General features: G+C 42.1%; 1 protein-coding gene across 1 annotated transcript in view; it reads right to left on the reverse strand.

Moving 5' to 3' along the window:
* LOC143037417 (uncharacterized) overlaps positions 1 to 25000 on the reverse strand; it is a 524806-nt gene that overhangs the window by 214390 nt on the left and 285416 nt on the right. The gene's annotated exons all lie outside the window — the stretch shown is intronic.

Raw genomic sequence — 25000 nt, forward strand, 5'->3', positions numbered from 1 at the left:
TTTATTGTCAAATAAAATTATTATAACAATAATCACAAAATAAGTAAATATATAAAAAATATCCAAGCAAGTAATAATGATCAGAATGTGAAAAATGACCAAGCCTTGGAAGAAAACATCGCATATAAAATACTAATAATATAAAATGGCAGTAACATCAACAACAACATTAACAATAATAATAATAATAATAATAATAATAATAATAACAATAAGATATGCAAAAAGTCCCTTTTCCCCTTTTAAAGTGAGTGACAGAGTCAAAACAGTTATCCAATGTTCAATCGCTCTCCCTCTCGTCTTAGTACCTTGTAAATAAAGGGTAAGCCCTGACCCCCGCCGCACTGCTCGGATCAGAGACAATACAGATAATAGTAATACTAATAATAGTAATACTAATTATAGTAATAATAAATAATAATAATTTGTAATAATAACAATACTAATCATGGTGAAAATAAATATACTAATTAATAATAATAATAATAATAATAATAATAATAACTAATACCATGAACACCACACAGTTTCACCATGACAAAAAAAAAAAAAAAAAAAAAAAAAAATCCAAGTAACATTTAAATGGAATTCAGAAAAAAATTTCAACTTAAAGATCACCGATGCATGACAATAAAACCCAGAGTTACACCTGTTCGTAAACAAAGGAGAAACTGGGTATTCCTTTCGTTACCCAAGTAATCTGGATATTAAAAGGTAAGAGCCTCCACTAAAACACTCACCCAGGTAATCCACATCACTGAGTCTCACTAAAGTTTCCAACATGGACAAAAGCTTCGTCAGTTTCACTTCCACTTTGTCAGTGTCCTTCAGTACACAATGCGACATTTTTCCGCTATAGCACACAAACACACACACCCTGACCAAACTACACCGCACAAATCTTCACGAGCTTACTACACAATGCGCACGCTTTGTAAGCACCTCTCACTTTTCTCACGGTGGTTCTAGTGGCACCATCTGCCGGCAGCGCGCGATGAGAAAAAGTGATCTTGTGAATGAACCGCGGTGTGAGTGTGGGCAGAAGGGCCGGGGCGGGGGGAGGCTGTGCGTATTGGTTCTCGTTTTCGCAGAAGTGCCCCTGAATCATGCCCTCAACCTTGGCGCCCATCCAACATATCATCTTCAATATCACCAGTCATCATAATGCATTGGTCCTTTCATAGCACGTATCGTATCACCTCTTTAATTATATAATATAGACTTGAAAATTGGCATACTTCAAAGACTATTAGCAATAAATGGCATTACAGTATGACCACAACAAAAAGACTATCTCGGCGCGCGCATAAGAGAAAACGCAGAAACTAAATGTAACCGTAGAGAACGAAATCTTCAAGGGGAGACTTTACCATATGAACACCTTATACCATTGAATAATTGTTATTTTCTGCATACATAAAAATATATACTTGCTTACATTATAATTTATATTCTGTTTTTAATACACACTTCTGTTAATATTACTGCTGCCTTCATTCGATTTAATTCAGTTGAGTGGGCCCACCATCTCGTGCTTATTCATTTCATCTGTCGCCATTCGTGATTAATCTCTTAAAGGATCCTTTGGGTAACTCACTTAATTTTCATTAACTGACGTCAGACGATTTTATTCAAAAGCCAAACCAAGTATACAGGTCCCACTCTTATCTGGAAAAGGTATCAACGAGATGAATAAAATAGTCAGCCGACAGCCAAAGTTTAAAGGAAAGTGCCACCCAGTGCGCAAGGAGTCACCGACGACGAACTTCGTGTATTTTATCTTGGCCAACGCCAGAGGAATCCACCGAACTCAATTTTGATTTTTTCTCAAATGAACCCATTTACCTACGACGACGCATACTCTCCCCGAGGATAGAAGAGCTGGTTATCGCAGAGGAAGTGCGAGGTATAGACCCTTCTCTTCAACTGGAGGAGGACCCGGAGTTGTAGGATCTTGTGCCTCACCCTTCAACCTTCCCTTTGGGAGCTTCCCCTCCAATTGCCCCCAACAAGTTCCCCGTAACGACTTAGACCCTCCAACACGGTGACGACGTTTCTACACATTAACAAGTCTAATGACCTAAGAACTCTATCACACAGAGTCGCGGACCCCATCCTGAACAGGACCCCGACTGGCCGTTATCTCCCACGAAGGACCCGAAATGAGACCATCAGGGGAATAAAATCGCCTGGTGCTCGCCTTAATAAAGTTTATGTGTATTCCCGTATCGAGGGGGAAGAGGGCCATCATCACGACCCACCTGCCATTGCCCTCCCGACCCCCGGAGGATCTAATTGGTCGGCGGGGCAACCCTCGCTCCGCTGATGGGGAGCGAGGCGGATGCCTCCAGGGAAGGGACGGGAGATAGAGAAAGAGGAGTACGAGGAGGAGAAGGAGGACGAGACGAATGAGAAGGACCTTCTCGAACGAGGAGGACGAGATTGACGAGATGGACGAGGACGTGGAGAGTGAGAAAATGAGGAGAAAAAACAGCAAATTTCAATGCAGTTCCTATGGGAATTCCACGCAAAGACTGAATGGAATGACAGAAGACAAAAATAAATGAACAAATAAATAAAAAATAAAATAAAATAAAGGAAAAGAAGACCACTAGGTCATATGCGAGCAAGTTGAAAGAGAAAATTTATGCTAGTAATAAAAACAACCAATAAAGAAGAGAAATCCGAACGAATACTATAATGAGTCAAGTGGAAACTCGTGTGTGGAATGTAAAGTACACTTTAGTAGGCCACTTCACTGTGAGAACTGACGACGAAAACTGAATAATTTACGGACGAAATAAAACAATCAGAAATGAAAATAAAACAAATAAATTAATAGACAAAAATAAAAATAAATCATGTCTAATATCGAAATACCTCACGAGTGTAATGATAATAATGAGATTATGAAGACTAGCCTAACGCAGGGAAAAAATTAATTGGGGAAGATGAAATTGCAATATATATATATATGTGTGTGTGTGTGTGTGTGTGTGTGTGTGTGTGTGTGTGTGTGTGTGTGTGTGTGTGTGTGTGTGTGTGTGTGTGTGTGTGTGTGTATGTACATCAAGGCTTAGAATAAAAATAAACAACACTGCACTACGAAATATTCTTCTAGTATTAGGAAATCAATACCGGTATATGGTTAAAGTGACACATTATAAAACTTGTGTAGAAGAAAGTACAAGAAAAAAAATTGTTTTTCAATGTTTAAATGTACACAGTACTAAAGCGCAGAAATGTACAAACTCTACTCATAATAACATTTCCGTATCATGTGTCCAGTATGTTAAAAAATCATCATAATAATTACAATAATAATAAATATCAGAAAAAATGGATACTGGTTTCTATAGGTTCCAAATATGATATAGTTCGATTAATATTGAAGAAGCTGGAACAAGAAACATCACAGAATTAAATTAATCTACGAGAAGTTGTGGGGACATTTCTAATAAAAAAGTGTTATCATTAACGAACATGGACTTGAAAAAAAAATGCGAACCAACAATCAAAATAAGAGGTAATAATAAAAATAAAATTCATGGGACACCAAAGGGCGCTTAGATCCTAGCGGAAAATCCATACCAAGATAGGAATAATATAAAAATTAGAAAATAATAGAAAAAAGTGGGATAGTCGAAGAGAAAAAAAAAAGACGAAAAGAATGGCAGAGAGAAGAAGACAGTTTCAAGGATGGAAATAGGAGAAAATGAAAATGGAAAATGAGCTGAGAGATGCAACTAAAGCAAGCTGTCTAGAGAAAATAGCTCCACACAAAGGGCGCAAACGAGAGGGAATCCCCGGTACCAAAGAAAATGTAAAACCAAGTGTGTCAGAGAGAATGGCACCAGACAGGGGTAACTTTAAAAATAGCTCCACCAGCTAAGCTAGTGGAAGGTATAAATTCATCTACTCGTATTTTTTTGTTTAACCTAGTAGGAGATTATCGCAGTAGAAAATGGTTTTAAACTACAGTACATCATACCCATGCAATGCCCTTCAACATCATATTTATTTCATTAATTATTTTTCAATAAATGTAGCACTACATTAATATATGTAACTAATAAAGATCTCTTGTTATGTTTTAATTGTGTTTCATGTGCAAAGGTTTTCACCAGTAACAGAAACTGAAGAAATGAGTAAAATTTTGATTGGAATACAAATGAAGAAATATAAATTGCACAAAATAAGAACGATGCAGATTAAACGATTCTAGTATAAGAAGTAGCATAAATCGTTAGTGTTTGAGACGTTAATTAACCTCTATTCTATTCCTACGTGATACATTTTACGTAAATGATTTTCAATAATAAATCGTGGGAACGAATCGACGACGACGATGACGATGATGATGATGATGATGATGATGATGATGATGATGATGATGATGATGATGATGATGATGATGATGATGATGATGATGATGATGATGATGATGATGATGATGATGATGATGATGATGATGATGATGATGATGATGATGATGATGATGATGATGATGATGATGATGATGATGATGATGATGATGATGATGACGATGACGACGACGACGACGACGACGAGACGACGACGACGACGACGTTACCTATTTCCTAATTAAATCGATATATTACGAGGTAACGCGAACAAAACCTAACCTTACCTAATCTAACCTAAGAAGATACGTTACACTTTAATGAAGACGCAAGGTCACTGACGTTATGGGCGTGACCGGAAATGAAATGGCGCGCGCATCATGGACCTGCCAATTTTATAATTCCAAAAATTAAACTCCATTACTGATACTCATTTCCGACTTTTTTTTTTAACTGACAGCAATTTATCTAGAACAAGTTTCCACGAAAAAATAAGAAGAAATAGAAGGAGGAGGACATACTGTAGATATGGAGAAGACGATAAGGAAAAAGAAGAAAAAGTAAAATAAGAAGACCAAAAATAATATCCATACAGTTGGAAATAAAAACACTATCATTAAACTTAAGTCTTGCGGCAATAAATGGAATCTTGCTATTTTCAACGAACTTAGAATTATATAAAACGCACAGAAAAACTGAAATTAGGATCATAAGAATTCAAGAAAAGAAAACAGATTCTGAGAGAGGACCTAAATTAATCTTAAAGACCGAGACTTACTAACCAACTCGGATGGCTAAAGAAAAAGGTCTAGGCCAGCTTAAAAAAATAATGATAAATAAACAAATAAATAAACTAAAAGAGACTATAGTTACACCTTTAATTTGAATGACTGGAAAGAAATGAAGTTCAAACTCACTGCTCCACCACTGTGGCTGGTCAAGTCTTACAAGAGGATTAATAATGAGGTGAGGAGCCTACGCCAGGAGACGCGTAGCTGCGGCCGAAGCCGTCACCTTTACCCTGTGTGGTTGGGACAGGTAACTAACAGACACTGCTGGGAATCGGAGAGAAGCGCGGGATTCGAACCCGAGACTAGGAAGATGCGAAACCAGAACGCCTCTGATTACGCCACCAGCGCAGGAGACGCGTAGCTGTGACCGAGGCCATCACCTTTGCCCTAAGCGCCTGGACTGTTGGGGCAGGTAATAATCACGGCAAAGAATCAGAGAAGAGTGCGGGATTCGAACCCACAACTAAGCGAATGCGAGACCAGCACGCTTCCGATGACGCCACCAACGCATGCAAAGAAAGTCGTGAAAAAACACCCGGAAACGAACCATTCGACATCGGGCGGGCACCTCAGTTCCGGGATTTCGTACGTAGATACAATCATTATTCAAATCTTCTGGGCTCCAATCACACACAAATAAACATAATCTCTCCTAATACATACGCACCACATGTCCCCGTCGATCAAAGACCAACACCCTCCCTATAAATGCACAACCTTGCGATTACAATACATTCGATAAGACCGCGCTGGGAGTAAGGGAGAATCGACCGTGACCCACGCCCATAGGGACGCCCACAATCACGCCCATACACACCACCTACATCTGACCTATGACCGCTTAATACCTGTGTCAGTACTCCCGCCCCCCTTCAGTCTACGGGTCCCCGGTTTGCAGCATTTAAGTTGTATTATGCTTCACTAAAGTAAATGTATGGTGACAAAAGAATTCAGAATTGAGTGAAAACAGTTTAACCCCTTTATAAAAAGGTGGTAGGTATCCTTCAGCTGCATGAAGTCGCCTGAAGTTGATTAAGAATTAAATATATAACCAAGACACGCGAGGTCATTCTAAGTATACGTCAGCGTTATCAAGTACATAATACCTAGGCATTCTCTACGTCGCGCATCTACGTCGTCACTGGGCATACACAACATCTAAAAGCGTCTGTTCTCTAAGTCATATGTGATATATTAGGAGCTTTATTAACAACATTATGGACCAGGGTCACGTAGCATTCTTTTATGACTGGAGACTAATACTGATAATTTTCAATTTCTACAATTTCTTCTTTCTGTTTCCCTCTTTTAAGGTCTCCTTTACCTTTTCCAAGACCCCACCTATTCGGCGTGATATTATTTCCAAGTATAGAAGCGCTGGTTATAGATGACGCAAGAAAATTATATGACGTCATCAGACGCCTCGAACATACACAGCACAGACTACACCCATCCCAAGAAACTTTTACGTCAACGTTGACGTGACGTCACTTTCCCTAGCTTGAAGGAGGCGACTTTCGTCAAAGATATCTAGACCGTCATTGTCCCCGGGCGATGCATGACGTGCCCATGTGTACGTCACTCACGCCTAATGATACATGACACACGCACACATGTATACACACACACACACACACACACACACACACACACACACACACACACACACTCATGAATATAAACAAATTTATAGATAATAAAAAACACTTGGTCCCCTTGCCAAGTATTACCAATGTATACAAACTGCATATAGGAAACAAATACGACGTTACCATGGCTCATGACACCAACACACAGTTTGTCGGTTTGGTGGTTACTATCCTGACCTGCTAATTCAGCAGAACCGAGATCATACCACGTTCAGGGCTTGAAAATCATCCCAATATTGCAAGCGTGTATATACGTGCATGGTATACAAGCACATGTACATAAGAGTATGCATAAACACGACCACCTAACAATGAGACTGCAGGCATATGTGGTGAGCGTGCCAGTGTGTCTGTCTGTTTTGTCTGCCTATCAACATGTGTGCGTGCGTGTGTGTGTGTGTGTGTGTGTGTGTGTGTGTGTGTGTGTGTGTGTGTGTGTGTGTGTGTGTGTGTGTGTGTGTGTGTGTGTGTGTGTGTGTGTGTGTGTGTGTGTGTGTGTGTGTGTGTGTGTGTGTGTGTGTGTGTGTGTGTGTGTGCGCGTGCGTTTGTCCAGGATTCGCCAGTATATGTTAAGGCATGTACATATAAACCCAAAAAGGTCACCGAGGAGACGTCTTCGGAATAGAGAACCATTTCCAGCCCCCTGGAATGCATTCCCATCTTGCATATTTCATGATTGAGTGAGTGAAAGAGTGAGTGAAAGAGTGAGAGAGAGAGAGAGAGAGAGAGAGAGAGAGAGAGAGAGAGAGAGAGAGAGAGAGAGAGAGAATGTGTGTGCGTGTGTGTGTGTGTGTGTGTGTGTGTGTGTGTGTGTGTGTGTGTGTGTGTGTGTGTGTGTGTGTGTGTGTGTGAGTGTGTGTGTGTGTAAGAGTGTGTGTGTGTGTGTGAGTGTGTGTGTGTGTGTGTGTGTGTGTGTGTGTGTGTGTGTGTGTGTGTGTGTGTGTGTAAGAGAGAGAATGTGTGAGAGAGAACAACAGAGACAGAAAGAAACACAGAACAGACACGTTTCTCTCCCTCTCCCACGTCATCCTCTACAATCCTCCACCACAGGCACTTCTACTTTCTCCACAATCACTATCTTCTCTCTCTCTCTTTCTTCTCCAACACACACGCGAGCTGCGGCGGCGCCGCGGGGATTGGCAACACGAGATTAGAATCTGTTTTTACGTTTTGCTGCCCGGAATAAGATTTCTCTTGTCGAGACCGCCTCGGGATACTGCGCACCTTGTTCACACTCCATGGCCATGAACAATGTTCACTTCAAGTTCAGGCAGTACGCCCATTTCATTCTATTTTTTCGGTTTTCTTTCATTCCTCGTGTATCTTTTTTTTTTATCCTTGTCGCTCAACTTTTTACTGGGTTTTTTTTTTTTTTTTGCTCTTTTTTTTTTAAGGCCGTTTGAACGGAGTGCAGTTTTCTTCGTTTTCTTTAATACTCTGATGCTTTCTGCATCTTGTTAAACTACAATATAACCCATTAATATAAATCAGGTCATGTTTATATATTTGTAATATCATATATAATGTTTATATTCGACCACTCGGCGGCATAGCACCTTCAGTCCTGAATAGGCCTATCCTCGGGATGATAATCCTGTTGGTCTCAGATCGAATCCTACTCGCAGGTCATCCTCACCTCTGCGGGCGGCCCGGTAATTGTCCCTCATCCGCAAGTGCGACCTGCGGCTGCGGCTGCGGCAGCCCCACCACCACCATTGCGTGACTATCTCTGGAGCCATCGAGGTCAGGTCGGGTCAGGTCAAGGGTCATGCCGGGGAATCAATCCATTAACCCGTGGTGGAAAAACTGAGTTATTATTTTTTCCTAAACCTTTAACCAATTTAAACATTTTATTATGGCTAATACGAACATAAGAACATAAGAAGGAGGGGGACTTCATGAGACCATAAGAGCTACACTAGGCAGTTCCTAGACGTCTTTTTTTTTTCTTTCTTTCTTCCTTCACCGTTCTGAACTCGCCCAACCCTCCTCCTCCTCCTCCGAGGACCTGGGTCCTCCTCAAGGTTGTGACAAGTTCCAGCAAGGTCCTCTTCATCCACCTTGACCTTCCTCCTTCCTTCCTATTCATTCTCTTTTCTTCCCTTTTCCTCTCATCTTCTTATTCCCTCCAGCATATCTCTTTCTCTTCCTTCTTCCCCCTTAATCTTTCTTATTCTCTCTCACTTTTTTCCTTCTCCCTCTTTTCCTTCCTCACCACATTTTTCGTCCCTCCCCTTCTCTCTTACTCCTCTCTTCCCCTTTTCCTCCCCCTCCTTCTTCTCTTTTACTGCTCTCCTCCCCCTCTTTTCCTCCTCCCCTCCCCAGTCTTTTTCTTCCTTCCTCCTCTCTCTTTTTCGTCCCTTCTCCCCTTTTTCCTCCTCTCCTCCCCGGTCTTTTTTTTCCTTCCTCCCTTCTCTTCTTCGTCCCCCCTCCCCCTCTTTTTATTCCATATTCCTCTCTTTTCCTTCCCTCTCCTCCCCTTCCGTCCTCGATCTCGACTTTTGTCCCCAACCACGTACTTCTGCCCTTATCGAACCGGCTCGCCCTCAAGACGTTTACAACGGTAATAAGGTTCTCCTTCAAGACCTTTGCCCCGAGGGTGACCTCAAGGGTGACCCCTTTCTTTTCAGGAGTCCCACTCGACAACCACAGGGCAATTATTTATCTATATATTTATTTTTATTCATTTATTTATCATAGCTAAAAAACTATGTAAGCGACCCAACCGTTCCTGTGTGAAGCTCACATTCGCACCTGCCAGACCGAGTTCGATCCCCAAACACCTTATTAGGCAATGGATAAACGCACCCCTTCCTCAATTCAACTCCTTCCTAATTATTCTGGTTGCAAATAAGCATTTTTATTCATCTGAAGGCTTCTGTTATGAATATCAATGGATACATTTCTATTAGCACTTTAATGTCTTTATCCAAACCTTACTGTAGGTATTCTGCTGCCGCCAGGCGATTTTATTCAGCCGAGGGAAATCTATAGAAGTCAAAGGCATAAAACACCTACGGCGGATCCATTTTTTTTTTTTTTTTTTTTTAATATCTACTGTAGGCTACGTTAGGTTAGGTAAATGCTTTGGGATACGATCTCGGAACAAAATACTACTACTACTATTAAAAATTAAGTGTACCGAAGGACCAAATTTGGACCACTTAAAAGATTTTACTCTGACCAAAAACCAAACACACGAGAGGCCTCGACACGGTAACGATGCAATATTCTAAATAGAGTTATCTACTCCTCTGTAGGACACGAAGACTAACTTAAAAAAATAACTGTTACTAATTCCAATTCAGTTTAAAGAAGTCTATGAATTAAAATACTCTCGATAAGACTTGTTCCTGTGTTGAAGGTCTCAATTTGAACATAAGAATGAAGGAGACTGCAAGAGACCATAAGGCCTACACTAGGCAGCTCCGTATCCATCACCACCTGTCATTCCCATCCATACTTAACACTTAAAATAAGGTTTTCGCCAGCAGGAGATTTCATTCAGCAGTCAAAGGTTGTACAGTACGAGGATGGACTCGATCAAAGGGGCAATCAGGATGCGAGTCGACAGCTTCAACCCTTTCGACCACCATTTCCCCGCCTCCTCCGCCACCAACGATAAGAAGACGTCAATTTACGTCAATCTCGACCCGTGTCCGAAGACGCGATCGGCGGCTTCGATCCGATGCAAAGCCAGTTGTCACGTGTCAGGACACATGACACAGTACTCCTGTGGTCTTACGTAAAGGACACTCGCGCCTCTTTTCGACACTCTGTGACGAGATCGTAAGGCTCATTTACACGACCAAACGGTTTGTCAAACTAGTGTCTAAAGTGATGTTTAACCGTGTGAATGGGGCATTTGGTTGTCAAACACGTTTGACAACCAAATACCCAATTCAAACGGTCAAACATCACTTAAGCACTTGTTTGACAAACCTGATTTGACAGACCGTGTAAAAGGCCCTGGCCGTTCTCGTGAAGGGCGCAATTCTCGTCTTGTCATTTTTGAGCCTCGACATCGGACCCGCGAGGGGCTGAGACCGAAAACATCATCTTAAAGGGCCATTTACACGTTCAATCTGTTTGTCGAACCCGGTTTGTCAAACAAGTGTTTGAAGTGATGTTTGACCGTGTGAATGGGGTGTTTGGTTGTCAAACATGTTTGACAACCAAATACCCCATTCACATGATCAAACGCCACCTTAAACCTTTGTTTGACAAACCGGGTTTGACAAACCGTTTGAACGTGTAAATGGCCCTTTATCCTTAAAGGATAAATAAAATCACATGGCGACATGAAGAAAAAGATTGTGTATGGTTATGTGTATATAGATATACCTATCTATATACCAAGGGCTTTTTTAGCCAAGCCAGAGGCGCGTGCGCGCGCACACACATTGTGTGTGTGTGTGTGTGTGTGTGTGTGTGTGTGTGTGTGTGTGTGTGTGTGTGTGTGTGTGTGTGTGTGTGTGTGTGTGTGTATTTACCTAGTTGTATTTACCTAGTTGTATTTTGCGGGAAGGGGAGCTATGCTCGTGTTGTCCCGCCTTTGTATCTTGCAGTGTCTAAGTTTGTTTTTAAACTCATGAATGGTTTTTGCGCATTACTATTTTCATTGTCCAGTTTGTTCCAAGTGTCCAAAACTCTATGAGGGAAAACTGTTTTTTCTTCAGTTTCTCTTCTTTAGCTATGTTTTTTTATTTTCTTTCCATGTCCTCTTGTGTTTCTTTTGTCCCAGTTTAAGTAAGTTCTCACTATCGAGTACCTCTGTGCCTTTCATGATTCTGTAGATGGTCAATAGGTCACCTCTCTCTCTTCTTTTGCTCCAGTGTCGGTAACTCCCAGTTTCGCCAATCTCTCTTTGTATGATAGGTTTGCAAGTGCAGGTGCCATTTTTGTAGCTGCTCTTTGGATTCTTTCTATTTTCTTTATATTCTTTTTGGTACTGGGGGGACCACAATGTCGCTGCATACTCTAATCTAGGCCTTATCAATGTAACCAATATTTTTTTTTATCATGTCTTCGTCCAAGTATGTAAACGCCACTTTTATATTGATCTTAGCAAATTGTAAGTCTCCCCGACAATTTTGTTAATCTGTATATCATAGGACAAGTCGTTCGTGATAATTACTCCCCAAATCTTTTTTTCGGATCCTACTTTCTTTACTTCTTTGGTTCCAATTGTATATTTTCCTGATATTCTGTTTTTGCTTTTTCCAAACTCCATTATGCTACACTTCTTAGTATTAAAGTCCACTTCCCATTTCTGACTCCAGTTCCATACCCTATTTAGGTCTTCTTGCAGTGCTTCACAGTCCTCATCAGTTTTCTATTCTTTCCTTAGCAGTTTGGCGTCATCGGCAAAGAAGCTCATGTAGCAGTTCACGTCCTCATCCATGTCATTCATATAGATAGCAAAACATTATTGGTGCCCAGCACAGATCCTTGCGGTACTCCACTGATCACCTCTTTCCAGTCTGAATATTTTTCTCTGAGCACTACTCTCATCTTTCTACCAGTCAGAAAGTCCTCTATCCATTTTAGTAGGTTTCCCTGTATTCCTCCTATGTGTTCCAGTTTTTTTAGTAGTTTTCTGTGTGGTACTTTGTCAAAGGCTTTTTGCAAGTCTAGGAATGCACAATCAGCCCATCCATTTCTTTCTTGCACTATGTCTATTAGTCTTGAGTAAAAGCATATTAAGTTTGTGGAGCATGATCTTCCTTGTCTGAATCCGAATTGTCTTGGGTTTAATATGTCATTGTCTTCCAGATGTTTTACCCATCTATTCTTGATTATTTTCTCACAAATTTTGGCAATGGTGCTTGTTAGTGATACTGGCCTATAGTTGGTGGGTTCTTCTTTGTTTCCTCCTTTGTGTATTGGTACAATGTTAGCGTTTTTCCAGTCCTCGGGTATCTTTTCTTTCTTTGAGTGAGCTGTTTATTAAGATGTGTATTTTGTCTGTTAGTTCTTCTTTGCACTCCTTTAGAATCCAATTTGCAATACCGTCCGGGCCATGTGATTTTCTGACATCCAGCCTTGATAAATGTTCTGATATTTCCTTTAGTGATGCTGTAAACTCATTCATGAGGGGAGATTTCTTGTTTTTGTCTATGTCACAATTCGGTATTTTCTCTCTGGTGAAAACAGATTTAAAGTGATTGTTCATGACTTCGGCCATCTCTAAATCTTCTGTGTATTCTATGTTTCCTTGGCATAGTTTCACCAATTCCTGTTTGTTTTTTTTTAAGTTTACCTTTCACATACCGATAGAATAGTTTGGGTTGCTCTTTGCATTTGTCTATAATATCCTTCTCATGGTTCCTTTTTTCTCCTCTCTTCTCACCTTAACATACTCATTTCTATAGTTAACATAAATTTGCCATTTGCTTTGTTTTTTTGTCTTTTTCTCCACTTTTTCCAAGCTTTGTCCCTTCTGTCTTTTGCCTCACTGCATCTTTTGTTGAAACCAACATTTAATGTACTCTCTCTCTCGCTTTTGTCTTGGTACATGCCTGTTTACCCCTTCATTGTAGTTTTCCATCAATATATTCCATTTCTCTTCCACTGCTGTTTCTTCCCTGTAAAATATTTCCCAGTTTGCATTCCGGAAGAATGTCTTTAGTTTTGTAAAGTCTGTTTTGTTGTACCTCAGTCTTCCTTTCCTATGCTTTTCGTTCCTCTCTATGTCTATTTCTTCCTTTAGTATAGTTTCGATGAGTACATGGTCACTCTTTCCAATTGGTGTCTCATACTGGACTTTATGCACTATTTCAGGCTCTGTTGTAAATATTAGATCTAGTTTCGATGGCTCTTCATTATTTCTGTACCTTGTGTTTTCATGGACCCATTGGGTCATTGTGTACTCCATGGTCATATCTAGCAGTACATTGCCCCACGAGTCATCTCCTCCTTGCACTGTCATGCTGTCCCAACAAATTTCTTTGCAATTGGAAGTCCCCCATAACTACCAGATTACCCTTACCCATTAGTATCTCATTGAGTGATTTTCTTGTGTCATCTAGCATTTTTTTATGTTCAATTTCTTTCCAAGCGCTTGTTTTTGGAGGCACATAAGTCACCACAAACTTTCTACTTTTCATATTCTTGCCTTCGACTTTTATCATGATCAATTCAGCATTACCTTTGCCCTCTGCAATTTTTTGTCACCTTTAGGTCTTTCTTGGCCAAGAACATGATTCCCCCTCCCTGTTTCTTGTCCCTGTTTTTTATCCAGTAGTTGTATAAACCTTGTCCGATAACAGTGGATGGTATTTCACCTCTTAGTTTAGTCTCTACAATTCCCATTATGTCTGGTTTTGCTTCTAACAGATAATCATTGAGTTCGTTCAGTCCCGAAATTAGTCCGTCAATGTTGGTATAGGCCACTTTTAATTTTCTTCCTTCTCCCTGGTTTCTTCTTCCCTTGTTTTTTTTCGTTTTGAAGCGCCATTGTCTTAATCTCAAGTCTATTACTCTCCACTGGAATTCTTTGCATTCTGTCTCCGATCTCTTCAAGTTTTTTTTCCTTTTGCTTCTTCTCTTAGCGCCCTTTCTTTTTCTAATTCCTCAGTACTCATTTCTCTTTTTATCCATATCTTATTGTATTTTTCACTCTTTGCCAAGTTACCTACTTTTTCAAATATGTTCTTCTACTACCACTTGTGACCTTAGTTTTATCTTTAGAGGTCGATTCCTATCCTTAGTATAGCGACCAATTTTCTGTAAGTCTCTTCTAAGTCTGTGCCTGAATCACTATCTCCCCCCTGAATTTCATTAAGGATTTCTACTGCTGTCTCTTTTTCTTCTTTTTCTCTCATGTACCTCGCCCAATCCTTGTTTTTCTTTAAGCCCATAAACCACAATACATTTCTTCCTATCTACTGTGTCCCTGACCCAATTTGCTTTTTCGTTAATCACTTGAATGATTGTGTCTTTTGCATTATCTTGCATTTGCTGCTTGACTATTTCTTTGAAAGCAATTTCTTTATTTTCAATATTTCTTTCCACTTTTTAATTTCCTGGATACTGTCCCCCACCTAAGTTTTCTTCGATCTTTTGTGTCAATTCTTGGGAATTTGTTGTTCACTTCTTGCTTTAGATTTTCGCTATTATTATCATTAGTTTTCTTCTTTTCATTTTCATTCTTCAGTTCATTTATGTCTCTTTTCATTTCTTTAATTTCGTTTGTAAGATCCAAGTTAGCTTTTTTCAGGTCAGAAATTTCGTGGTTAGTCTTAGATAAACAATCAATTAAAACAATTAACTCTTTTATTAATTCAATGATTTAATTTTTCCCACCGAGTCCTATTTTTGCTCATCTCTCTCTCTATCTCTAATAATCTACTTAAGTTCTTTCTTTCGTACTTGCCAAACCCTAAGAAATCATTGTCGTAACACGCGGCGCTTTGTTTATTGTTTACATCGCGGTTCAGTGGATTGCCTCCAGATGGCTCTGATTCGCAACTGGCTTTCGAGTCGTGTTGATTAAATTTTTGTAATTTAGAGTTAAAACAAATAAAAAGCACAGCATAGATAACAATTAGGGCACACACGTTAACACCCCACCCCAACAGTACAAAACAAGTTTTAATTTTTAGTCGTAAATCCTCTCCTTCTTGGTCGCGCGACGACGAGCGACGACGAGCGGTGTTGTACCTACACATGTGCACACATCACACAATGCGTGTGTGTGTGTGTGTGTGTGTGTGTGTGTGTGTGTGTAGTTATAAGCAAAGGCCACAGAGTGATTCCACAGACGAAATGGGAGAAGGAAATCCCCCGCTCCTCCCCTTTCCCCCTTCCCTCCTCACTCTTATTCCTCAACATCTCAACCGTGACGTCACCGTTCAATAACCTCTAGCCTTCAACTATGACGCCATCAATCTCAATTATGACACGATACACCGTCTGCGATGCTTCATTAACTAAAGCTACTCAACTTCACTGAAGTGTTCTGGGGAGGGGTGGGGTTAGTTAAAAAAAAAAGGATTAAGAGTTAAAACTAACTCCATTAACTCCTTTGTTATAGGGGAGCGTTTCTTAACCTTTTCCGACCTTAGTACCCCTGCAGTCAGGTCTAAGAAGTCTAGTACCCACTAACTCTGGTTAAGATCTGACTACTAGAAGGATAAAGAAAAGTGAATTGTATTGCCTCCATGCATTCAGCACTTCCCAGCGTCCCCTAAAATTGACTTCAGCATCACCCTAAGGTAGCGTTTACCAACCTGGGGTGCTAGCACCCCCTGGGGGGCGCTGAAATCAATTATAGGGGGTGCTGGGAAGTGATGCACACAAAAATCACATTGATATATGTATCATTGATTACCTGTTATGCTACTTTATTTTTCTAGGGTGTTCTAATTTTTTCTACAAACGATATTGTCAATCTGTTTCAGTTCTAAGGAATCAAGAAAATAAATAATCAAGCAGTACGCTTCATTTTCTTTTATCCATCTAATAACAAGATAGGGGTGCTGGACAGCTTAGACATGACAACAGGGGGTGCTAAGGTCGGAAAAGGTTGGGAACGCTGCCTCTATGGGGTGCTAACACCCTGGAAACCCTGCTACAGGGTGACGTACAAAATTAGAGCCAGACAATTGTTATCACCTTTGGGATCGGGGGTGTGGCTTCAGTTTAAGGGTGAGCCTTATCTCTGAAGAAACATCCTTGAAACGGACTTACTGATAAGGAACCAATCATGCCATTACCTGCTCACCCAATCACTACTCCTTGACCTGATCACCTCAAAGTCCTCCCCGAGCTCTCTGACCCCCAATCTCTAACCAATCATTCTCCAAACATTGCCCTATACCCAATCAATCTCCCCCTCCCCGCACTCATCACAGTGTGGCGTAAGTGTGACGTAATGGATCTATGATCAGATAACCAATAGCGTGTGACGCCACACTCACGTCACGCTCAAATCCGTGACACCGTTTCGCGTCATATGATATGGAGATGATGTGTCATTCCCTTATAAGGGCATTGTTCTCCAGACGAGGCGAGACAATTGTCATCAGCGTCTTCGGCAACAAAAGACAAAGATGTCGTTTGTCGTGGCGTCACAAAGAACGAAGATCTGTTGCGTGCCGCCCGTCGATGAAGAAGATCGATGACACTTCAGCAGGAGCCTCAAAAGCTCCTCCTCGTCGTCGTCCTCCCTTTCCAGACACCTCCATCGGGTTCTTCACTGACGTGGTCACTTAGGGCCACACAAATAAATGATAGAGCACCGTACCGCCTTTCAATAGAGAACATCGGCCACGCCTTCGTCGGCGTCTTCAGAAGCCCCGACTCCGCATGTCGCTTTCGAGAGCCGACATCCGGAGGTCGAGGTCTTTGCGCAATCAACTCCTATGTTGTTAAGTCACTGCATGTAATAACTTGTAGCATATGGCACGTCTAAAAACTTTGTTGACATTTTGAGGGACTTCGATCTGACCACTGTCAGGCGATTTTGTTCACCTGAGAGGAACCTCCTAACCATATCGAAGTCTCCTTTACTGCGCAAAGTTCAGGATCTGCCATGTTCGGGAATTTCATTCTGGCTAATATGAGACGATTTTTTTTGTTTAACTCGAGAAACCTCTAAGCCGTAGACTCAACCCCTGAACATCCAGAGATCCATCTATTTTAAATAATGATGATGATGATGATTACAACGACAACAATAATATTATTATCGTCATCATTATCTATCTCCACAGACGCCCCGATTGAAGGGGGTGGGGGGGTGAACGTGCTTTCCACCATCGCCTTTTTACGTTCATCACTGATGAGGAACGTTTTCGCAAGGTCATCAGAACATTTCCGTTCCACCACTCGCAGGTTTCCTGCACACGTTCTCGCCACGTACCGTGTCCTCCGGGATCGACGTGACTGTTCATGTGAACAATGAACGTGTCAAGTTCTAATTTCCACAATCATTCCTATTACCATTACTATCACTATCGTTACCATCCCCTACTGGTACGTCAGCCTCCTGATCACCCTTGTCAAGGGTCAATTTGCTATGCCACTAAAATCATCTGTTGCCAGTACCGATTACTGACTTTTTCTCCTCGTTTGCTTTAGTTATCCTTCGCACGACAGAGTTAACTTAGTTGTAACTAATTTGGTAATAATAACATCGTTATATTTTTTTAGTGAACGGGTGATCAAAAGCTATTACCCTCCCAGATGAAAACTCAGACCTCATCTATTGCCTGATCTGTGGTAAGGCTGCCACATTACACACACAACTCCTTGGTCACTAGAATTGAAGTGCTGTTTCGCAGTGCAGCGGTACTGAATTTGCCGTCGAGAACGGTACCACTGCACCGTCGAGCCGCAGTGTGTGTGTGTGTGTGTGTGTGTGTGTGTGTGTGTGTGTGTGTGTGTGTGTGTGTGTGTGCGTGTGTGTGTCTGTGTGTGTGTGCGCGTGTGTGTGTCTGTGTGTGTGTGTGTGTGTGTGTGTGTGTGAGAGAGAGAGAGAAAGAGAGAGAGAGAGAGAGAGAGAGAGAGAGAGAGAGAGAGAGAGAGAGAGAGAGAGAGAGAGAGAGAGAGAGAGAGAGAGAGAGAGAGAGAGAGAGAGAGAAATGAGAGAGAGAGGGGGGTATTTGGTTATATGAATATCACTACGGGTGAATCACATCTAGCAATTATTGGGATGATTGATATTGCCGAATTCGTCTAGTGTCTGGTGAGGAAGCGGCGGCGGCGGCGACAGCAAAGGATGCGACGTCGAAGACAATTAGTAGTTGTAAAAGCGGGAGACATTTACTGAGGAACCATTGTACCTATAGCAATGAGACTGTAATGGTTTTTTGTTGCTACAGGTAGTAAACGACCTGTAATTAACGCTCCTTTTGTGACTACTGACTGCAAAAGAGTTCCCAGCTCTGTCCCATAAGTATTGAAACAAGGCAGATAATTTTGAAAAGAATATATGGTGTTTCTCATTGTACATAACTTTCGATCGTTTCAGAAAATTTCATTCATGAAATTCAGGAACTGTCGTAACAGACCGAACCTTTAAAAAAAATTGCAATAAAATTTGAAATCACAAATGTACAGTCGCGTTCAAAAGAATATTAACCACTGAAAAGCTCCTCTGTATGCAAACATATTATTTGTTCCTTCATCATTTGCATACTGCAGTACTACTCCGAAGACATTTCTTTGCGTGGAAAAAATACACAAAGCAACAATACAAAATTTACATAATGAAAATCATACAGTCTTTTACATATTGGGTGGGCTTTTTCCCTCTTCTTCTGTCTGCCGTCAAACTATTCTATTAACCTCAGTGTCATTCCTTCATTAACAAATTTAACACAACCTATCTCGGCTGACCCCTTCCTTACCGGGTGGTACTTTCCCTTCAATTCTGGTCGTCGCCAGGCGGTTCTATTCATCTCCGTGGCACCCCCGCGACGGTGAAGGATTGATAGCTTATCTCGTTCCTACCGGGCGATCCTATTACTGATTACCGCTGCGTGACCTCTTTCATTTCCGTGGTACCCAATCGGTCGTTAATGTCTTATAGACTATTTCACTTAAAAAGTTTGATATGGTTGAAGACAGGTTTACTTTTCTCGAGAACATTCGCGACACTCAAGAGCTGCTCCGTGTTGATGATCAGCCGCCGAGAAGCTGTTAGGCTTAAATGTCCGAAGGAGCTCGACGGGAAAGCCCGTTCGCTGCCCTTTTCCCTCCGGGCTGGCGTGACGGGCCAGTGGTCCCGCTGCCGTTTCCCGATGCCCGTCGGACGAGGCCCGGCGCCCGTTATGTCGGGCCCGAGTCCTTTTTGTCATTGTACAGTAATGTTCCAAAGTCCGTTGACCCTTTCGCTACCATGATTATTATTATTCTTTTTTTTGGGGGGGGCACGGAAATTAATGAAATAGTCTGGCGGCTACAATGAGAAAAAAGTTCTACTGACTTGTATATTTATTACCTGGCTGATTTTTTTTCTTTTCTTTTTTTTTTTAATTGTGAGAAACACCCTCTGCCTCTGTAAAAAAGATTTAAACACTGTTTTTCCCCGTCTTCCTTTTTCACTTCGGTTGGTGCGATCATCTCCTCCCTTCCACTTTAACCCTTTCGTCTCAGGGTCACGGAAACTCACACCCTCAGGCGATGCCTGCTCCCTCATATCCTCCCAAGTTCTCCTCCCAGCCCCCCAGCCCCACTATACGCCTCCTCCCAGCCCCGCCCCACGTCAACCACACACTTATGAACTTTCCTCTTACGCTCACATCCATTTCTTGTCCTCCTTCATCCTCCAGCACCTTGGCGCATTTTATGGATACTTTTGTGAAAAGCGGCGGATGATTTTATTACGTAAATGTAGGAAATGCAGACCTAATCCTTAACAGGGATATCCGATAAACCACGACATAGCGATAGCAAATGATGGCAATTAGAATTGTATTTTTCACACAAACGGTTGTGACACTTATGTCGCAATATTGTGTACTCCAAGTTGCTGCCGTCGTTGAAACCACCATCTTTGGATAAGAATACAATTCACTTTTCACCCCTCTCCCTTCTCCCCATCTCCCTCCCTCTCTCACTCACTCACTCTTTCTCCCTCTCTCTCATGTCCTCCATCTCACCTCCATACTCCTTCACCTCCCTTCACCTCCTCCTCCATCGCCTCGGGAGGAGCTGGAGGCAAGGCATTAAAGGACGAGCTGGCTCATGATTGTCAAGGTTGACCTTGGAGCACTTCGCATTTTGCGGTGGCTGTGGCAAGTGTGGTGGCTGTGGCGAATGGGGTGTGTGGCAGGCAAACTTGCTATTAACCCAACTGTGGTGACATTTGGTCCCTGTCACAGGGCTTGCTAAGACTACTGGAAAGTGCTGACAATATGCAAGCAATGTATTCAAGTATCATCAGTAAGTTCGTCTTGAAAACAGTCAACGCCTTGTTAACCCATTCAACTCCGATGACAAGATGTCTTGTCATTTGGTCAAATAAAACAAAAAATCATAAAACACCAAAATGTTTGATCAAACACCAGAAAAATATGACGTCAGTCCTCGCTTCGCTGCGAGCGAAGCGAGGATTGACGTCATATTTTTCTGGTGTTTGATCAAACATTTTGGTGTTTTATGATTTTTTGTTTTATTTGACCAAATGACAAGACATCTTGTCATCGGAGTTGAATGGGTTAACCCAACTGTGGTGACATTTGGTCCCTGTCACAGGGCTTGCTAAGACTACTGGAAATTGCTGACAATATGCAAGCAGTGCATTCAAGTATCATCAGTAAGTTCGTCTTGAAAACAGTCAACGCCTTGTTAATATTATTGTTGTGAGATTAAGTGTGAAATCACGGTTGTCAGACAATATACCATTGTCAATACTGATGACGTTGCAAGAGTGTCAATACTGTGATATTGACAGCATCATTTGTTCATATATCATCAATAATAACTGACATCCTGTAATTTTAGTATTGATGGAATTTGAGACATGACCTCCCGAGGGAAAAAAAATCTTCATTTTATTTCGGTCGGTGCAATCATCTCTTCCCTTCCACCTTAACCTTGACCACTTTGAATATCACAAATAAGGCCCCATACGTACATGGCAGTTAGCCCCCCAATGATTTATAATGGAATAACGACCAGAGCACACAAGGCAAAGGTGACGGCTTCTGCATCAGCTCAGAGCCTCCTGGTGTAAGCCCACACTTCACCTCTCAATGGTAATTTGATAAGGATAACTTCCCACTTCATGATACACCAGGATGACTAATAATGGAGAAAATATATATATGAAAATCAATGAATACATAATTAAATATATTAACTTTAACGAATAAATTATAAATATTAATAACGAAATTAAACAAGTGGATAAATAAACAAATAAACGAATACATACACAAGTAAACGAAATATTAACTTTAAATAACAAATTAATTATAAACAAATAGGCAAATTAGATGTATTTCAACATATCGCTACCCGATGTGTTAATTGAATGTTAACACTATTAACACTTAACTAAGGAGTTAACATATCTTTATCCCTTCCATACCGGGGGGCCCTTTGCCTTTTATTCTTGTGGCCGCCAGCCTATTTTAATCATCTCCGCAGCTTTCCATCGCTAATGGAGGAGTTGAGATTTCAAAATATACTTCAGTTAACACTGTAATGATGCAGTGTCCCCCAGCGGGCAGCACTTGACCACAAGCCTTTGTTGAGCAAATTTACTTGAGATTTTCAGCTGAGCTTCACAAGCCAAGTCCCGTTGTGGGATTCAGCTGCCTCATCACAGGTACGCAACCTCATTATACACACAGACACAACCTCAGGTTGCGCTGGTGTCGCATTTCTCGGTGCACGAGTCCTGCCAACACCTATTCGTCTTTCTGCCTCCCACTACTCTCACTCACACTCTCTCTCTCTCTCTCTCTCTCTCTCTCTCTCTCTCTCTCTCTCACACTCACACACACACACACACACACACACACACACACACACACACACACACACACACACACTCACACATACACAAACTCCTTGGAAACTACAACACTCCTAACCTTTTCTCACTCCCCTTTCCTTTTTCTTTCCCTATTTAACTCCCTTCCTCCTTCACTTTAACCCAGACCTTCTTCACTTTTTCCAAGCCCAACACCCTCTGTACTCAGGTTTGGGCAGTCCAGTAACCTTGGTTATTTAAGAGTCACTCTTCTAACCCACATGCCCTTCCTTCTTTCACTCCCTCTACCCTTCACTCCAGCTTCTCTCCTTTCCTCCCTTCCTCCCTCCCTTTCCTTCACCCTTCATCACGGTGTTGCCCTACCTCACCAGAATAAAACCGTCTGGCCTTATGAAGAATACTATCTAATACAGGGGCGTCATCTTAGCAAAGCAGATGATAGAGTCTTAGATTTTTCAATCCAGACTGCCGCTATGTGACTCTACCACCCGCCCCCGCCCACGGACAATTTTATTCAGCCGAAGTAAACAACACGATAGTCAAAGCAAACAAACAAAACAATAAACAAATAAGTAAATGAATAAATACAAACAAACAAATACAGGATTAAGTAAATAATTAAATAAACATATAAATTAATCAAATCTGCCCACCCTCCCATTCCCCCGCCCCCACGCCTCTTCCATCCAAACAATACCGTCATCTACCGAGCACGCGCACGCCCACGTCATCCATCTCCTGATCCTCTTAATGGCCATTCAAACCCTTTTAAGGCAATTAGCGGGGACCCGATTAATTACCCATAGGTCCCGGGTCGAGGGGCCCGACCCCCAATCGCGTCACTGCCTGCTAACGAGGCAATTCGCATGCGATATAAGAACGGGGCTCGAAGTAACAAGGCATACTGCTTATAATGGCCCTCGTTAGGCGATGCCGCCTCCTCCTCCTCCTTTTATTCGTTTTCCCATTATTCCAACTCTTTGTCTTTGCCCTCCTCTTTTTTCTTTCTCTTCTTCACTCTCTACTTCTTCCTCTTCTTCTTCTTTGTCATACCTCCTCTCACTGGGACTCTTCGTCCTCCTAATCTTCCTTCTCACCGTACCTTTTTCCACCTCTTCATCACTGTTCCCCTCCTCCTCTTACTCATTTCCCTTTCTTCCCACTCTTCACTCTTGCCTTCCTTTTCCCCTTCCTCGTTATCTTCTTCATTCTCTTTTTCACGCCCCTTTTCCTAGGCCTCGTCCTCGTTCTCCTCCTCCTCCTACTCCTTTTCTTTCTCCCGATCGTACCTTTTCTCGCCTCCTTCTCTTCCTCACCGTTTCCTTCCTCTTTCTCTCTTCTCCTTCTCCTCCCATCACCAACATCACTATCCCCAACATTTCCTTCTTGTTACTCTCCCCTCTACAATTTTCTCCCAATCTCCCTTTCCCTTTTCTTCCTCTCCTATCTTCCCCTCCCCAAAATCCTTCCTCCTTCTCCTCCTCCTCCTCCTCCCACTAACGCATCGCGTAACGGAGTGGGTGGAACCGTACGGGCAGTCTTGCGTGGGCGCGGGCTTGCGTGGGCGGGCTTGTGTAGGCGGACCTATTTGGAGGGACCTGTAAACGCTACCTGGTATAATCTAACCTTTTCAATAGGGCCATTCCAGATAACACCAAACCATTTCATTTGGCCCATGACGATAGCGAAGAATCTTAACAAGAACCACAACGAATACTATTCTACTCATATTTGAGATGAATAAAATCGCCTGGCGCTTACCAGAGTACAAGTAGTCACACAAATTCGCTTCATCCCACTCCTTCTGGACTGATATTCACCTGAATATAATCTCAAGGCGTCAGTCACATTAATACCTCCCCACCTACTCCATCGTGTTCTCTCGTTATTCTTTTCCTCTCCCCTCCTCCTTCTCCTCCTCTTCCTCCTTCCCATCCCCTCCCTCTTCTCCCGACCACCCAGTCCCCTTTCCTTTCCAACCTGTCCCCATTTCCCTCTTCCTGTCCCACCCTTCCTTCCTCCCCCTCCCCACTCCTTCCGACCAATCACCTCTCACCTTCGCCTAATAGCTTGCAGACTGAACCCAACATGAGGAGACATCATCCTTCCTTCCCTTCCTCCTCCACCTAGTGTCCTATTCCTCACCCTCCTTAAATCCCTCCCTTCTTCCTCCTCATCCTCTTCCTCCACTAGTATCTACTCCTCAACCTCTTCGCCATCCCTGGCCCTCCTTAATTCTCTGAGCCAGGGTGCTGACGCCAGACGATTTTATTCAGTTTAACTCCTGTCCTTGAAGGGTCATGAACCACCTCGAGTAATCCCTTGGAGGCCAAGATCGTACTTCAAATACTTTATGTCTGAGCGCGTTTCCTCTACCATTTACATCCTCCCCTTCCCTAACTTCTCTCCTGCACTCACCCACTCTCTTCCAACTCCGCCATACACCTCCACTTCCACCTCCTCCTCCTCTTCCATACACCTCCACTTCTTCCAAGAAGTCATAATTTCTTCCAATAGCCTCCTCCTTCTCCTCCTCCTCCGAAGCTCACCAGCCTTGACCTTAACCTCTGTTCCTCCTCCTCCTCCTCCGTCATCCCAACTTCCACCACCTACTAATCTTAAAAAAAAAAAAAAGAGAGAGAGAGAGAGAGGAGCTTCCGCCAGGAGTCACTTAACTCTGATCGAAGGCTGCACCTTTGCCCTATGCGTTCGGACAGCCACAGTTTTCGATAGTCTCCACTAACC

Source organism: Oratosquilla oratoria, chromosome 22 (assembly GCF_046742065.1).
Source record: "Oratosquilla oratoria isolate Oo_2021 chromosome 22, ASM4674206v1, whole genome shotgun sequence".
Taxonomy (NCBI): domain Eukaryota; kingdom Metazoa; phylum Arthropoda; class Malacostraca; order Stomatopoda; family Squillidae; genus Oratosquilla; species Oratosquilla oratoria.